The 18,741-nt window shown below is 45.9% G+C and overlaps 1 protein-coding gene across 1 annotated transcript in view; it reads right to left on the bottom strand.

Moving 5' to 3' along the window:
- The window catches only part of AP1S2 (adaptor related protein complex 1 subunit sigma 2), a 129,604-nt gene extending 115,844 nt beyond the window's left edge, over nt 1–13,760 (bottom strand). The window contains exon 1 of the mRNA XM_056559247.1: nt 13,576–13,760. The gene's annotated coding sequence lies outside the window, so the exon portion shown is untranslated. The remainder of the gene's footprint in view (nt 1–13,575) is intronic.
- Nucleotides 13,761–18,741: the final 4,981 nt, after the last annotated feature.

Below are 18,741 nucleotides of genomic sequence, written 5' to 3'. Positions count from 1 at the left end.
ACTCTAGCAGCAAACTTAGCCCTCATGGCCTTGGCAGAGTTATCTGTCTGGTAGCGGGCAAACTTCAGATCCTCCCTTAACACTTTCAGCTTCTTTCCCAGCTGTTCGTATTCCACCAGCTTTGCCTGCATGCGGGATCCAAACGTGGCAAGCGACTCCCTGGGTCCCTTCACCCCCCATTGCTGGGGTTCCGTAACATTAGAAACAGTCCCTGAAGACACAACAGTTATCTTCCTACCGTATGCCTTGCGGTTTCCAGCGATGGACGGGGGAGTGGGCTCCACATTACTGCGGAGCCTGCTGGATCTTCTGACCCCGTCCTTGGAATCGGCCGTAACTCTCTCACTCCCACCCCCCGCCGGCCTAGTACGGGAGGTGGAAGGCCGTGGGTCCATAGCAGGAGGCTCTTCCCAGGAGTCTGCCACCCTCCTGGGGAAAAGGTTGCTGGAAAAAACTCCTTCTCTCCTCTCTCTCTGGACAACTCTGGAAGTGAGACACACCCAACAGCTGCTGTGTTCCACAGGAAGTGATCTCTGCTGACACCTCCGTCCATGTCAAGAATTGTCTAGAGCAGGAGAGGTTTGCTATGGGGATGGACAGAGGTGTCAGCAGAGAGCACTGTGGACAGACAGAAAAGAACAACAACAAAGAATTCAACTTCCTCTGTAGCATACAGCAGCCGATAACTACTGGAAGGATTAAGATTGTTTTTTTTTTTTATAGAAGTAATTTACAAATCTGTTTAACTTTCTGGAACCAAAAAAAATAAATAAAGGGGTACTCTGCCCCTAGACATCTTATCCCCTATCCAAAAGGATAGGGGATAAGATGTCAGATCGCGGGGGTCCCGCTGCTGGGGACCCCAGGGATCTCGGCTACAGCACCCACCTGTACGACTTCCGAAAAAAGTTGGAGGCTTCGGATCCCGACAACAATGGCGGAAGAGCGTGAAGTCACGACTCCACCCCGTGTGACGTCACGCCCCACCCCCTCAATGCAAGTCTATGGGAGGTCAGTCACGCCCCCTCCCATAGACTTGCATTGAGGGAGCGGGGCATGACGTCACACGGGGCGGAGTCGTAACGTCACGCTCTTCAGCCATTGTGGTCGGGATCCGAAGCCTCCAGCATTGCTGGAAGCCGTACAGGTGGGTGCTGCAGCCGAGATCCCGGGGGTCACCAGCAGCGAGACCCACGCGATCTCACAAGATGTCTAGGGGCAGAGTACCCCTTTAAGGGTTTTACATTCATGATCAGGCAGAAGGTCCCATTTGGTTTCTTCACCTGGATCAGTTTTGATTAATAGCCCTTTCCCTAGTTCTTTTTCTGTTATTGGGGAAATGACTGAATGTTCTTTATAGTCTGTAAATTTGAGGAAGATGTCTTGGTGGGGGGAAGTAACCACACTAAACGGCGCCAAGGATCAAGAGATTTGATGTTATCTTCCAGGATCCCAGATGGTTTAAAAATCTGACCCCCACAGGACTGGGATCATTGCTTGATCCGTACTACTCGGATTAAAGAGGATTTTCTTGCTATGTTCACAAGGCAGAATTTGTGTGTGGAATTCCGCACGGAGATTCCGCAGCAGCAGAGTACCATTAACTTCAATGGTATTCTGCTGCGCTGCTCACACAGCAGAATTTCCGCACCGGAAACATCTGGCACAGAAATTAAAATTCTGGTGTCCACAGAAAGAACAGACATGTGCATTCTATCTGCGGACTCTGCATGGAATGCATTGCCATCTCTCAGAGTGCATTCCCGAGCAGTGTCCTGAGCGACATGTAATGCCGGGACCAGCAGTCTACAGAATGTCCACACTGAGATTTCCCCAATTCCCAGACTTGCCTTTCCCCTTGCTGCTGCATGGGTGTGGAAATCCTATTGCCCGACACCTGGGACATGCAGTTCCGGGCGCTAGGCAGGTTAATTATTCAGGCATTATTAGGATATAATGGCACAGGGGGGGGCATCAGAGGGGGGATATAATGACACAGGGGGCATCAGAGGGGGGATATAATAGCACAGGGGGCATAGGAGGTGGGAATATAATGGCACAGGGGGCATCAGAGGGGGGATATAATGGCACAGGGGGCATCAGAGGTGGGAATATAATGGCACAGGGGGCATCAGAGGTGGGAATATAATGGCACAGGGGGCATCAGAGGTGGGAATATAATGACAAAGGTTTTACTCTGTCCTGTTATCTGAAGAAATAGGTTATTCTCTGCAAATGCGTTCATAGATGACTTGTATAGAAGTTTGTTTTCTTGGGGCCGAATTTGGTTAATTTTCCCCTATATATTAGGCACTATTGTTTGGCAAGCTTCTTTCTTGGTTGCATACACAGACCCCGCGCCCCTGCTGGTCAGTGAGGGGTATTACAGTGACTCAGAGCTGCATTGAACCTGTATTCCTAATGGAATCTAGAATTTTCTTCCCTAAGTGGGATTAAAATGCCCTGCATGGAGTTGTGGCTATACCGCAACTAACCCAGGTGAGCAGTTGATTTGCTGGTTGGCACATAGACTTGGTTGTCTCCTACGTTAGAACCCTAAGTGGCGCTCTGCCTCTGTTTTTTTGGCACAGGGGCATCGGGGGGGATAGGGGCATCGGGGGGGATATAATGGAACAGGGGACATCAGGGGGGGAATATAATGGCACAGGGGGCATCAGGGGGGGAATATAATGGCACAGGGGGCATCAGGGGGGGAAATGTAATAATACAGGGGGGGATCAGAGGCTGGAATATAATGACAGGATGCATAGGGGGTAATAAAATACGACAGGGGGATCAAAGGGGGGAGCAATGCCGCCTACTTCCCTGGCTAATAACTCCGGCTAATTGTGGCGGGTTTCTGCAATGACGCCTGGTGCGATCAACAACCTTTGCCATGTCTGATTGACGTGCCAACAAATTGTTCCTATTGACAGTAATACTTATGTTATGGCAAGTCCTTGAAGAGAAGGGTTGTCTTTTTAGCCCCCATTGCTACTTGTACAGCTATTTTAGGAATACTTTCATAGACAAGTTTACAATTTATATTTTTTTTGCTTTAAGGCCCGCAAACATCTTGTCCAGCCCATAATAATACGGACCGTGTCAATATTCTCAGACAAAAATAACATTTCTGACTGACCCCATCCATGACAGCAGGCCCACCACCTCTTCTGCCTGCCCTAGTGGTGCCTGTCCCTAATAGGTCAATGGAATGAACTCCAGGTGGTGCTGTCATATAGGTAAGGAGGGAAAACTTGGGGGAAAAAAGGGGTATTCTGGCCAAATACATCTTATCCCCTATCCAAAGGGGATAAGGGATTAAATTAAAGGGGTATTCTGGCCAAATACATCTTATCCCTTATTCACTGCAGGTGCTGAACAGAAAACTCTAGGACCCCCCCGCGATCTCCGTTCAGCACCTGCATTGAATAAGGAATAAGATTTATTTGGCCGGAATACCCCTTTAATTTATTATTATTATAGACAAGAATATATTATTAAAGAGCATGCCTAGAACTAGTGCTGGGAACAGCGGGCACCTGGAAAGACTACCCCACCAGATGGCAGCTGGACACAGCTGATAACAGAATACAATGCCAGCAGCGAGGACACAAAGTCTCTTGTTTCAATGTTGGATTGTGTATGCACTGTCGATTATATTTTTATAAGTAAATGAAAAGTAGCAGGAACCATTGATTTTAAAAGGATTTTTGTTATTCTCTGCTTTGGGGGTACACAAGCATTATGTGCATTTCCCTTATACGCTCTCCAGCAGGCAGTGGATATACAGAAGACTAGAGTTTTCCAACAGGCTCCAGGTTCATTTTGTCTTCATTCTGCAGCTATTCTATCAGTATCTGTTTTTTCCTGTAAACATAGTGAATAATTTAGAATGCTCGGCTATTCCTTCAGATAAAAACATAAATCTACTGCCAAGCAATGCTAATGTACGACAAGTGCTATAGTGTCCTCTTTCTCAGATGCACAGACTTCTTACACCAAAAAAAAAGGCAAGTACAGAAGACTTATTGTACGCCTGCTTTACACACTGTCAGTGGCATTTGCTTACAGTGTGTGTAAATATAAATTATATATATATATATATATATATATATATATATATATATATATATATATACAGTGATCCCTCAACTTACAATGGCCTCAACATACAATAGTTTCAACATACAATGGTCTTTTCTGGACCATCGTAACTTGAAACCAGACTCCAATGTACAGACAGTCAGGATCTGTGAAACGTGTCATAACTGGAGGAACCGACCAATCAGAATGGGCATTCACTGGTAAATCACCTGTATTACTGAAGTGCATGCACCGACTGGCGGTCTGGTAGCGCCCCCCGCAGTACAGGGAGGAACTACAAGTTCTGTACTACTCCTTACCTGTGCCAGGGTTAGCTGCTCCTTTTGGACACCAAGTAAGGGCGGCTTCATTTGGGACACTGTGTGTACTGTATAGGACCCTGAAGAAGCTCCTGTCCTCTACATAAACCATTGTTTCCCAACCAGGGTGCCTCCAGCTGTTGCAAAACTACAACTCTCAGCATGCCCGGACAGCCGTTGGCATGCTGGGAGTTGTAGTTTTGCAACAGATGGAGGCACCCTGGTTAGGAAACACTGACATAGACAGTGATTTACAGCTCCCAGCAGATCTTTATTACTTTTATATGTAAGGATTTGCTTTATCTATATTAGTATAGTCTACATATTTACATATTTTTCTTTAATCCTCACTTTTTGCCTATTGTTTGGATGACCTTTTGGTGGCTTCAGAACCAATTACCAGGTTTCCATAGAGTTATGGTGTCAACATACGATGGTTTCAACTTACAATGGTCGTCCTGGAACCAATTAATATTGTAACTTGAGGGACCACTGTGTGTATATATATATATATATATATATATATATATATATATATATATATACACCGTATATACACACATATACACACACACACACACAATATATATTTCTGAAGTTCTATAGAAAAGACTTTGGGGAAAAATGCCATACCAAGATGCCAATGATGCAGTAAGATCCAGTCATTAGACTAGAGGTCGGGCAGGGATTTGCAGCCATAATACAGCCATAATACAGCCATTTAAATGAAGCCTTAGGCTATCTTCAGACTACGGAATTTCCGCCTGCAATTCCTCTTTGAAATTGCAGGCGGAAATTCCGCTTGCTAAAATGTATAGTGTAGTGAATGGGTTTCCGTTCACAAATTCACACTTCGGAATTTGTGAAGCGGAATTTGTGAACGGAAAATCCGCTTGGAAATTTCCGCCTGAAGAAAGGGGTTGCTCTTTCTTCAGGCGGAAATCTGCACGGAACACATTGCAGTCTATGGGAGACTACAGTGTCCACGCGGTCCTAGCGCCGACTGATTCAGTCAGCGCTGGCCGCACTCGGAATCTCCGGGCGAAAATTTTCTGCCCAGAGATTCTGTAGTCTGAACCTAGCCTAACACTTCCTAAAGGGGTTACCCAGTGGGATGTTTTTTTCAGGACTAAGGCTGGTAACCGCATTTAAAAAAAACTTTTACTCACCTCCTGAGGTCCAGCGGTGGCTCCGCTGACCCACTCCAGTCCCCGGTTGCGATCCTCTTGCATTAAGAAATCGTGAGGCCCGGTCCCAGAGTATCACACTGACCCTCAGCAAATCACTGGCTGAGGCAGGAAATTGCCACGGGTAGTGATTGGATGAGGGGCACTGTGACGCTCCGGGCCTAAGCGCCACAATTTCTCAGCAGGAAAAGAGCGCAGCCAGGGACTGGAGCGCAAGAGGTGAGAAAAGGTTTGTTTTTTTAAATGCCTTTTTCTCCTGCTGGATAACCGCTTTAACGTGTGCTCAGCCTACTGCATGACAATGAAGCCGGTATACTTACCTTCATTGCTCCCACTATCACACTCCAGGAGCCAATCCCACTGCATAGCACTTTCTTTGTTTGGGGTTGGCATGTGCACTGCCTGCTCAACCAACTAACAGCCGAGGAAGGACACCACTGAGGCTGCTGATTGGGTAAGCGGTCACCAAAAAGAACTGGCTCCAGGAGAACAGCAGCGGAGGTGGGAGTAAGGGAGGTAAGTATAGGGTTTTTTTTTTATGTTATGCACCAGGCTGAGCAAATTTTTTAAATAATAATACAGCTCGGAGTACCCTTTTAGGAGCGAATGCATAACACAACAGGTGATCAAAGGTACTCTGCTAGCCACTTTGATCCCCAAAAAATAGCTCCATATTAAGGTTTAATGGAATATATCACTACAGAATAAGAGCCATATGGAGGTACAGTATGGCTCCATAAGAAATGTATGAAGGATGCATTATGGCTCTGTACACCTTGTAGGTTCAACGGTCATGTGCACAGGCCATAAAACACATTAGTGGTAGGGTCACACATAACGCATCTGCAGCGTATTTCAAGCTGTGAATGCGCTAACGGCAGTCAGAAGAGTGAGCTTCCTGCTGAGATTGGGTAGCTCTGTGTGTCAGCTCCTAGCAGCAGATTTAAAAAACTATTCATAGGGATGCACGGAATAGCTACTAAAAAAACCATGAGATTTTTCTTTTAATACTTCTATTCTTTATAGAGTACAGTTATAACTGCAGGTTTTTACTACAAAAAGTCTGCATGTAACCTGAAAACTGTCAGTGTCCCTCAAGGATTTAACACTTAGAATTATCTGACTTGCAGTTGATAAGCATTAAAACCTATTAAAAACCTATCCTCTACCTACAGGTTAAAAGTAATGGGGTCCAGTGTCTCCCGCTTTAACCCCTTAAGGACGCAGGACGTAAATGTACGTCCTGGTGAGGTGGTACTTAACGCACCAGGACGTACATTTACGTCCTAAGCATAACCGCGGGCATCGGAGCGATGCCCGTGTCATGCGCGGCTGATCCCGGCTGCTGATCGCAGCCAGGGACCCGCCGGCAATGGCCGACGCCCGCGATCTCGCGGGCGTCCGCCATTAACCCCTCAGGTGCCGGGATCAATACAGATCCCGGCATCTGCGGCAGTTCGCGATTAAAATGAACGATCGGATCGCCCGCAGCGCTGCTGCGGGGATCCGATCATTCATAACGCCGGACGGAGGTCCCCTCACCTTCCTCCGTGTGGCTCCCGACGTCTCCTGCTCTGGTCTGTGATCGAGCAGACCAGAGCAGAAGATGACCGATAATACTGATCTGTTCTATGTTCTATACATAGAACAGATCAGTATTAGCAATCATGGTATTGCTATGAATAGTCCCCTATGGGGACTATTCAAGTGTAAAAAAAAATGTAAAAAAATGTAAAAGTAAAAGTAAAAAAAAAGTGAAAAATCCCCTCCCCCAATAAAAAAGTAAAACGTCCGTTTTTTCCTATTTTACCCCCAAAAAGCGTAAAAAACATTTTTTATAGACATATTTGGTATCGCCGCGTGCGTAAATGTCCGAACTATTAAAATAAAATGTTAATGATCCCGTACGGTGAACGGCGTGAACGAAAAAAAATTTTAAAAGTCCAAAATTCCTACTTTTTTAATACATTTTATTTAAAAAAAAATTATAAAAAATGTATTAAAAGTTTTTTATATGCAAATGTGGTATCAAAAAAAGTACAGATCATGGCGCAAAAAATGAGCCCCCATACCGCCGCTTATACGGAAAAATAAAAAAGTTATAGGTCATCAAAATAAAGGGATTATAAACGTACTAATTTGGTTAAAAAGTTTGTGATTTTTTTTAAGCGCAACAATAATATAAAAGTATATAATAATGGGTATCATTTTAATCGTATTGACCCTCAGAATAAAGAACACACGTCATTTTTACCATAAATTGTACGGCGTGAAAACGAAACCTTCCAAAATTAGCAAAATTGCGTTTTTCGTTTTAATTTCCCCACAAAAATAGTGTTTTTTGGTTGCGCCATACATTTTATGATATAATGAGTGATGTCATTACAAAGGACAACTGGTCGCGCAAAAAACAAGCCCTCATACTAGTCTGTGGATGAAAATATAAAAGAGTTATGATTTTTAGAAGGCGAGGAGGAAAAAATGAAAACGTAAAAATTAAATTGTCTGAGTCCTTAAGGCCAAAATGGACTGAGTCCTTAAGGGGTTAATGGAGTAAAACGTGAGCATATACGCTACTGCTACATTTAAAGGAGTACTCTGCTACTATGCATTGTATCCCCTATTCACAATGTCTGATCGCGGGGGTCCAGCCACAGTGTTCCCCTGCAATCAGCTTCCTGGAACACCGGTAATCCGCATGCATGGAGTGATCTCCCAAAGCTGTGGCTTACACCCCCCCCCCTCCCCCTTCTTGCATTTCTCTCTATAATGCGAACGCTGTATCTCCGTCCCTCCCATAGACCTGAATGGAGGTGGCGTTACTACCACGGCCGCCCGACAGCTTAGCACTGCAGGCGTTCTGAATATAAATGTTCAGAACGCTGGAGTGCTGCGCCGGAGAAAATGGGGGTCCCAGTGGTCAGACCTCCTGCGATCCTCTGGAAAGGGGATAAGATGTTTAGGATCCGTATACCCCTTTAAGGATTAGTACAGTATATAGCAGTGGTCTTCAATCTGCGGACCTCCAGATGTTGCTAAACTACAACTCCCAGCATGCCCGGACAGCCAACGGCTGTCCGGGCATGCTGGGAGTTGTAGTTTTGCAACATCTGGAGGTCTGCAGGTTGGAGACCACTGGTATATAGGATACAGGACACCCATCTCTGGAGTTCTCAGTAGTTGAACACCACAGATAAGAAAACTTTAAAGGGGTACTCCGGTGAAAAAAAAAAATTCTTAAATCAACTGGTGCCAGAAAGTTAAACAGATTTGTAAATTACTTCTATTAAAAAATCTTAATTCTTCCTGTACTTCTTAGCTGCTGAATTCTACAGTGGAAATTATTTTTCCGCTTCAAACACAGAGCTGTTTGCTGACATCATGAGCACAGTGCTCTCTGCTGACATCTCTGTCCATTTTAGGAACTGTCCAGAGTATAAGGAAATCCTCATAGTAAACATATGCTGCTCTGGACAGTTCCTAAAATGGACAGAGATGTCAGCAGAGAGCACTGTGCTCGTGATGTCAGCAGAGAGCACCGTGTTTGTGATATCAGCAGACAGCTCTGTGTTTCAAAAAAGTAAAGAATTTCTGCTGTAGTATTCAGCAGCTAAAAAGTACAGGAAGGATTAAGATTTTTTTTATAGAAGTAATTTACAAATCTGTTTAACTTTCTGGCACCAGTTGATTTAAAAAAAAAAGTTTTTCACCGGCGTATCCCTTTAACAGCCTTCATACCAGTATTTCCCAAACAAGGTGCCTCCAGCTGTTGCAAAACTACAGTTCCCAGCATGCCCGGGCCGCCAACTGTCTGGATACGCTTGGAGTTTTGCAACAGCTAGAAGCACACGGGTTGGGAAACATTGCTTCATACTGCAATTCCAAAACATGAAGAGGAAGTGCAGCATCTAATTTTGGCAAGTTAATGGCAGCAAGTGAGGAAAGGAAAAGTGTAACTCCCAGGGACTATACACAGGGCTTCTGCTTTATTTATAAGAAGCCTGAGGGCCACTGTAATTACCCTATAAACATCTACGACTCATAGGATCTTTATGTCCCAAGAAACAGGGATAAGGTAAAGGTGTATTCGACCCGCTTCAAAGTCTCATGCATTCTGCAATACCTTTATGATGGTCGTCTAGTCCATAGAGATCTAACATTACAGTGCCCCCCCCCCCCCCATGCTTCCATACTGATGTATATCTGCTCTCCTCTATCTACATCCTCTCCTCCAAAGTTTCTATCCCTCCATTTACTATGTAAGCTGGTGTAAAACACTCAAGGCTGCAATCTCTAAGACCATGTTCACATAGGCAAAAAGGTGCGGGATGTCTGCCGGAAAATACGGTCGGACAGTTCGCATATTTATTTGATGTGGCAGCACTAGGACCGCTCGGAAATGTGACGTCTCTCTACACAGACACCAGAATCATGATTTCCATGTGCACAGTGCAGAAGAATCCCATTTTGGGGATCATTTTTGAGTAGAATATTCCTGTGGAATTCCGCTCGAAAATTCCACCGTGTGAACATGGTCTAACACAGAGCAAAAACTTCACACATACAGTATCCTGTGCATATTTGAAGCTGTAGATTTAAGGTAGCGTCACACTTAATGGATACGCATTGTATTTTTACACTGCGGATCCACCGGTGACATGACCCTATAGGGTGCCTCGAGCTGTACCTAACCCCCAGTGTCCTGCTCACAGCAGCAACCGCCGCTACGAGCAGCCACAAAGGGATCTGCGAGTCGCTGCACACACTAGCAGTGTACTCGGAGTGGTGTCTCTCCATTTATCCATTCAGAACTCAGGGAAGTTATGCGACCATTTACATGTATGGAGAGATCAGGAGAGATAGCAAAGGAACCTACTGAAGGTGTAAGACTAACGTTAAAGGGGTAATTCAATAAGGTTGTATTTATTTTTATAAATATGCCCAGGGGCTACTCCACCCCTAGACATCTTATCTCCCTATAAAGATAGGGGAGGATAAGATGTCTGATCGCAGGGGTCCGGCCCCTGGGACCCCCAGCGATCTCCAGCCCTGCACCCCGGCATTCTGAACATTTATGTTCGGAACCACAGTTTCAGGCACCCGTGGTCACGACATCACGCCCCCTCCATTCATGTCTATGGGAGGGGGCGAGCGACTGACAAAGATCAGACATCTTATACCCTATTCTTTGCATATGGGATAAGATATCAAGGGGTGGAGTACCCCTTTAACCCCTTAACAATGCATATTTACGTCCTGCATAGGCTCCCGACCACGTGTCATATCGGGTCAGTCCCGGCGGCTATCAATGGCCGGGACCCGTGGCTAATACCGGACATCACCGATCGCAGTGATGCCCAGTATTAACACTTCAAAACGCGGCGATCAAAGTAGAAAAAAAAGCATTCCCGCCAGCTCAGTCGGGTTGATCAGGAGCACCGCGGTGGAACCGCGGTGTCCCGATCAGCTGTACGGACACGAGGAGGGTCCCTACCTGCCTCCTTATGGTCCAATCGCTGAATTACTGCTCCGTACCTGAGATCCAGGCAGGAGCATTCCAGTACTGAAAACACTGATCCATGCTATGCTATGGCATAGCATTAATCAGCGCTGGCAATCAGTGTAATGTATGTTATAGTCCCCTTTGGGGGCTATAACATTGCAAAAAAAAAGAAGTTAAAGATGATTTAACCCTTTCCCTAATAAAAGTTTGAATCACCCCCCTTTTCCCATAAAAAAAAAAAAAAACGGTGTAAATAAAAATAAACATTTGTGGTATCGCCGCGTGCGTAAATGTCCGAACTATAAAAATATATCGTTAATTAAACCGTGCAGTCAACAGCGTACACGTAAAAAAAAAAAATACCAAAGTCCAAAATAGCGTATTTTTGGTCACCATAAAAAAAATGAATAAAAAGCGATCAAAAAGTCCTCATATATCCCTGTATGCGGAAAAATAAAAAAGTTATAGGGGTCAGAAGATGACAATTTTAAACGTATAAATTTTCATGCATTTAGTTATTTTTTCCAGAAGTACGACAAAATCAAACCTATATAAGTAGGGTATCATTTTAATCGTATGGACCTACAGAATAAAGATAAGGTGTCATTTTTACCGAAAAATTTACTGCGTAAAGACGGATGCCCCCAAAATTTACAAAATCTTTTTTATTCAATTTTGTCGCACAATGGATTTTATTTTTGGGTTTCGCCGTAGATTTTTAGGTAAAATGACTGACATCATTACAAAGTAGAATTGGTGCTGCAAAGAAAAGAAAAAATGTAGGTGCAAAATTGAAAGGGTTATGATTTTTAAAAGGTGAGGAGGAAAAAAAGCAAAAGTGCAGAAATGGAAAAACGCTCGGTCCTTAAGGGGTTTAACAAGAAAATAACTGTACTTATGCCCCCCCCCCCCCCCCCCTTTGTTACCTCCATTATCAAAGCTCTATTTTCATATCCGCTATGCTCCACTTCCTAGTGCTGGGGGTCAATTCAATAGTTTACATTGCCGCGCAGCCAATCACCAGTTGGCTGAGTGAACCTCACTCTGACCTATTGACCCCCAGCACCAGGATGTGAAAAAGACCGAGCACTAGATAACAGCAAGGGAGGTAAGTATAGTTTTTTTTTTTTTTTGTTTAAGCAGGCAGCCTGGGCATTTCAAAAGAAAACCTTTTTTGCCGGCGTACCCCTTTAAAAAGGGGTACCTCCATTCTGGAGCACGTCAGTTCTTGTACCACCCTACAGTAAACAAGTGTAATACACAGAGGTCGGGCACCCTCAGGGTACCATCATGGAAATGAATCCTCCATAATACAGTGGTCCCTCAACATACAATGGTAATCTGTTCCAAATGGACCATCGTTTGTTGAAACCATCGTATGTTGAGGGATCCGTGCGATGTAAAGTATAGGACAGTGGTCTACAACCTTCGGACCTCCAGATGTTGGAAAACTACAACACCCAGCATGCCCGGACAGCCAACGGCTGTCCGAGCATGCTGGGAGTTGTAGTTTTGCAACATCTGGAGATCTGCAGGTTGAAGACCACTGTTAGAGGAATTGTACTCACGTGTCCCCATCACTCCGGAACCATCACCGCTGCCCTGGATGTCGCCGTCCATCGCTGTCGCCGCGTCCCTGACACTCCGGCAAGGCCTCTGCTTCCCCGGCATCCTCGCTCTCCGTCGCCGCCATCACGTCGCAACGCACGCCGTTCCTATTGGATGACGGGACGGCGTGCACAGCGACGTGATTACCACGATGGAGAGCGCCGACGATGCAGGGGATCCCGAAGAGGACAAGCCGGAGCCCCGGACAGGTAAGTGATCGTCAGCAGACCACACGGGGCACCGTAAACGGCTATCTGGCGGCAGCTGAAGCAGTCTGTGCTGCCGGATAGCCGTTTATGTGATGGCCACGACATACAAAAGCATCGTATGTTGATGCTGCCTCTGAGAGACCATCATATGTTGAAATTATCTTATGTCGGGGCCATCGTAGGTCAAGGGGTCACTGTAAAGGCTTTCACAAGGTGACCCACATAACAAATATACAGCTGTCACCTGAATTATGATCACATAGGACAGTGTTTCCAAACCAGGGTGCCTCCAGCTGTTGCAAAACTACAACTCCAGGCATGCTGGGAGTTGTAGTTTTGCAACAGCTGGAGGAACCCTAGTGAGGAAACACTGCCATAGGATATAGAGGTGTCCCCAACCTGTTGCTCTGCAAAACTACAACTCCCATCAAGCCTGCTAGATAGATGTAGTTTTGCAGCAGCCGTAGAGCCACAGGTTGAGGAGCAGTGAGATACAGAGGAGAGATGCTGAGGTGAGCGGGGAGGAGACGAGAGAGGAGCACATGGAGAGCCCGCACATCACAACACACAGCCGGGCCGCGCCCCCCGCACCACACACACAGAACAGGGGAACAGCAGCGGCCACACCGCCATACACCGCCCCACAGCCGGTTGTCACATACCCTGAGCTGCGCTGCACCGCGGCCCCGACTCTTTGACACTGGAGCCGCACGTCACGTCACTCCCGAGCCCCCGCGTCATGACGTCACAACGTGCATCCGGGGAGGCTGGGGGGTGGACAGAGCGGACAATTAAGTCCAGGGCTGAGTGCTGTCATCCTGACCTCTACAAAGCCACAGCATCTCTGGGACTACAACTCCCAGCATCACCAGGGAACTGCCTAAAACAGGAACTCCTTGTTGCCCATAGCAACCACCGGACAGCTTTTATTTCTCAGCCTGCTGTTAAAAATGAAAGCTGCGCTGTGATTGGTTGCTATGGGCAACAACAAACTTCCCTCTACAGGAGTGGTCAACAAACTGTGAACCTTCAGATGTTGCAAAACTGCAACTCCCAGCATGCTGGGAGTTGTAGTTTGGTAACAACTGGAGATCATCAGTTTTGAGACCCCTTACAGCCCTACAGTCTCTAAGGCTGGGTTCACACCACGTTTTGTTAAATACGGCTCCCGCATACGGTTGTGAGGAGGGGGGCAGGGCTTAATCGGGGCGCCCGCACTCAGCCGTATTTGGGAACCGTATTTAATGTATGTCTATGAGCCGACCGGAGTGAACCGCAGCCTCCGGTCGGCTTCGTGTTCGGCCGTATGCGGTTTCCCGACCGCAGGCAAAAACGTGGTCGACCACGTTTTTGCTTGCGGTCGGGAAACCGCATACGGCCGAAAACGAAGCCAACCAGAGGCTGCGGTTCACTCCGGTCGGCTCATAGACATACATTAAATATGGTTCCCGAATACGGCTGAGTGCGGGCGCCGCGATTAAGCTCCACCCCCCTCCTCCCAGCCGTATACGGGAGCCGTATTTAACAAAAAACGTGGTGTGAACCCAGCCTAACCCAGTATGACGAAATCAAACCTATGTAAATAGGGTATCATTTTAATCATATGGACCTACAGAATAAAGAGAAGGTGTCATTTTTACCGAAAAATGTACTGCATAGAAACGGAAGCCCACAAAAGTTACAAAATGGTGTTTTTTCTTAAATTTTGTCGCAGAATGATTTATATTTTTCTGTTTCGTCGTAGATTTTTGGGTAAAATTACTGATGTCATTACAAAGTAGAATTGGTGGCGCAAAAAATAAGCCATCATATGGATTTATAGGTGCAAAATTGAAAGAGTTATGATTTTTTAAAGGTAAGGAGGAAAAAATGAAAGTACAAAAACGGAAAACCCCCGGGTCCTTAAGGGGTTAAAAGAAGTAATTTACAAATCTGTTTAACTTTCTGGTACCAGTTGATTTAAACTTTTTTTTTCCAGTGGAGTACTTTCATACCCAAATCTGTTTCAGCCACTGTTATCTAAATATGTCAAGCTGCAAGGGTTGGGTCATAGAAGGGAAATGAACCCCTCTCTCCCTCTCGTATATACAGTGACCCCCCCGACCTACGATGACCCCGACATACGATCATTTCAACATGCGATGGCCTCTCAGAGGCCATTGCATGTTGAAGGCAGCATCAACATACGATGCTTTTGTATGTCGGGGCCATCGCATAAACTGCTATCCGGCAGACTGCTTCAGCTGCCACCGGATAGCCGTTTACGGTGCCCCGTGTGGTCCGCTGACGATCACTTACCTGTCCTCGGGGCTCCGGCGTGTTCTTTTTGGGATCCCCTGCATCGTCGGTGCTCTCTATCGTCGTTATCACGTCGCTGCGCACGCCGTCCCATCATCCAATAGGAGCGGCGTGCGTAGCGACTTGATGGCGGCGACATGAGAGCGAGGATGCCGGGGAAGCAGAGGCCTTGCCGGAGCGTCAGGGACACCCCGGGGACGTGGCAACAGTGATGGAGGGCGACATCCAGGGCAGCGGTGACGGTCCGGAGCGGTGGGGACACGTGAGTATAACCTCCAATACCAGTGGTCTTCAACAAGCGGACCTCCAGATGTTGCAAAACTAAAACTCCCAGCATGCCCGGACAGCCGTTGGCTGTCCAGGCATGCTAGGTGTTGCAGTTTTGCAACATCTGGAGGTCCGCAGGTTGTAGACCACTTTCCTATACTTTACATTGCACGGATCCCTCAATATATATATATATATATATATATATATATATATATATATATATATCTTTTTAAAAAGTCTAAAACAAGCCCTCTGCAAATCCTCCACACACAGGACGAACTCTGAGGGACAATTGGGATACAAATGGGCATTAAATTTCAGGCGCTCTTATGGCTATTGCTATTAATCGAAAGGATGGACTTAAATGAAACTATATAACATAAAAAGTGTTTTATTTAAAGGACAACATGTTTCAAGAATAAACTTTTCTCTTCGTCAGGTCTGCAATACAATTTTACATGGACAAGTCAGGTTTATATATATTTGACAGCACAGCAGTATATGCAGGAATTAATTATTAATCCTCTGCTTGTTAGAGGAAGAACAAGATATTGTATTCCAAAGCAATAATAAAAAAAAATAAAAATAAAAAACTGCAATGACATCAACAGTTTCAATTACTCTACATACTCAGTATCATAGCAGCCCCAACACTTGGCACCCCTGCCAATCAGCTTTTTGGCAGAGCCATGGCTCTGGCATATACACAATGAACAGCCAGACGCAGATGGCTCTTGTTTTTTTGTGAAGTGGTGACCCCGGGTATTTCAGCTCCCATTAAAGTTACAGGGGTACTCTGGCAAATGTTTAAATGGGTACTGTCAGATACAAAAACTTTTGATATGTTGTAAAGCATTCAAAACCAATAGTAGCAGGAAGGTCTGGATACACGGGTATGGCAAAACAGGCAATAGGGGACGCTTTCTCTCAGGCAATAGGCACTGAAGATCCGGCAGGGGGGTGTGGGAGATGCAACAACTTTTAATGTGGTGTCAGGTGTATTCACTGATTATGGGCATACTGGCCCTTTAAATTTGAGAGCTCCGGCGCGCGTGCGCCCTAAGGAACGCCCGCGGCAGAGCTGAGAGAGAGAGCTGCAGGAGCGGTGCGTGGTGAGTGATGGGCCAGGATTAACATGCGGGTGCATCCCGCCCCCTTTTACGGCTCAAGAACCTTTTGAGAAGATCCTGATCTAAGATGTTATCCTGTGGTTCCCAAGACCTCTCCTCTGGTCCGAATCCCTCCCAATCTACAAGAAAGAAATGTTTTCCTCTGATGAGTTTGGAGTCCATAATTTTTTTGACAGAATACACATCTGAGGTACCCGAGATGGTAATAGGAGAAACGTCCTTTTTAGAGAAGCGGTAATAGATGATGGGTTTCAAGAGGGAGACGTGAAAAGAATTTGGGACCCGAAGGGAGGAAGGGAGATAAAGAGAATAAGCCACTGGATTTAGGTGTTTCTTGACTTTATAAGGACCCAAATAGCGTGGACCCAGTTTGTAACGGTACTGTGAAGTGGAAGTATTTAGATGACAACCACACTTTGTCCCCGGGTGAGTATTCGGGAGGAGGACGTCTTTTCCTGTCCGCTTGAAATTTCATACGGGTCATGGCACGAAGTAGGGAAAGACGAGTCTTCTTCCAGATGGAAGAGAAGTTTCGTACAAGTTCATCTACCATAGGGACACTGGAGGGAGAAGACAAGGGCAAAGGTGGACGAGGATGAAGTCCATAGACTACAAAGAAAGGTGAAGATCCTGTGGATTCGGTATCCCTATGGTTGTAAGAAAACTCTGCCCAGGGTAATAGATTGGCCCAGTCGTCTTGGCGGGCAGAAACAAAGTGGCGAAGGTAATCTCCCAAGGTCTGATTCACCCTCTCAACTTGACCATTAGATTGGGGATGATAGGCAGAGGAGAAATCCAGCTTAACTTGAAGATGCGAGCAGAGTGCCCTCCAGAATTTGGAAACAAACTGGACTCCCCGGTCAGAGAAAATATGTGTCGGTAATCCATGGAGACGGAAGATGTGGGAAAGGAACAGTTTAGCTAATTGAGGTGCAGATGGTAAACCAGGCAAGGGCACAAAATGAGCCATCTTAGAGAATCGGTCCACAACTACCCAGATGACCGTATTGCCACTAGAAGAAGGAAGGTCTGTAATGGAGTCCATTGCAATGTTAGTCCAGGGCAGGTCAGGGACAGGCAAAGGATGAAGACCGGCTGGCTTGGCACATGGTGTTTTGTCTTGGGCACAGACTGAGGAGGAATGAACAAAGTCAATGACATACCGTTTCAGAGTGGGCCACCAATACTGTCAGAATATTAGTTGCAAGGATTTACAGATACCGGCATGACCAGCCAAGAGAGAGGTATGACCCCATTTCAAGATTCGGAGTCTCAGACGAGGAGATACATAAGTCTTCCCAGGGGGCAGATGCTGAATACTTGCTGGAGCTGCGGAAATAAGACGATCAGGAGGAACAATATGTTGAAGATGTGATTCCAGGTCGTGTACTTCAGAAGATCTTGATAGAGCATCAGCCCGAAGATTCTTCTCTGCTGGACGGATATGAATAAAGAAGCTAAACCTGGAGAAGAACAGGAACCAGCGAGCCTGTCGAGGGTTGAGACGTTGAGCAGACTGAAGATAGAGTAAGTGTGATCCGTGTAGTTGGTTATTGAATGCACTGAGCCCTCTAAGAGATGTCTCCATTCTTCCAAGGTCAACTTAATAGCCAGAAGCTCACGATCTTCTATAGTATAATTTCTCTCCGCTGGATCCGAGAGTCACAGTCCTGCCCTTGGAAGATCTTTGTGTCAAGACTGCTCCAGCACCAATTGAAGATGCATCCACCTCCAAAGTAAATGGCTTGTCCGGATCAGGTCTTGATAACACCAGAGCAGAAGCAAAGGCAGACTTTAAGTGCTTGAAGGCTTCTTTGGCCTCTGGAGTCCAGACCTTCGGATTGGCAATTTTCTTGGTAAGAGATACGATGGGGGCAACCAAGGTGGAATAGTGAGGAATAAACTGCCGGTAATAACTGGCAAAGCCAAGGAAGTGCTGAATCGCTTTCAGACCAGAAGGTTGAGGCCACTCCAGTACAGCGGATAATTTGTTAGGATCCATTTGTAGTCCATGACTGGTAACAATATACCCCAGAAACGGAAGACTGTTTTTTTCAAAGGTACACTTTTCAAGTTTTGCATAGAGTTGGTTGTCTCGGAGACGCTGTAAAACTTGACGGAGACGATAAG

This window comes from Hyla sarda, chromosome 2 (genome assembly GCF_029499605.1).
Source record: "Hyla sarda isolate aHylSar1 chromosome 2, aHylSar1.hap1, whole genome shotgun sequence".
In the NCBI taxonomy this organism is placed as follows: domain Eukaryota; kingdom Metazoa; phylum Chordata; class Amphibia; order Anura; family Hylidae; genus Hyla; species Hyla sarda.
The sequence above is the reverse complement of the archived record's forward strand: the minus strand, read 5'-3'. Positions and strand labels throughout refer to the sequence as shown.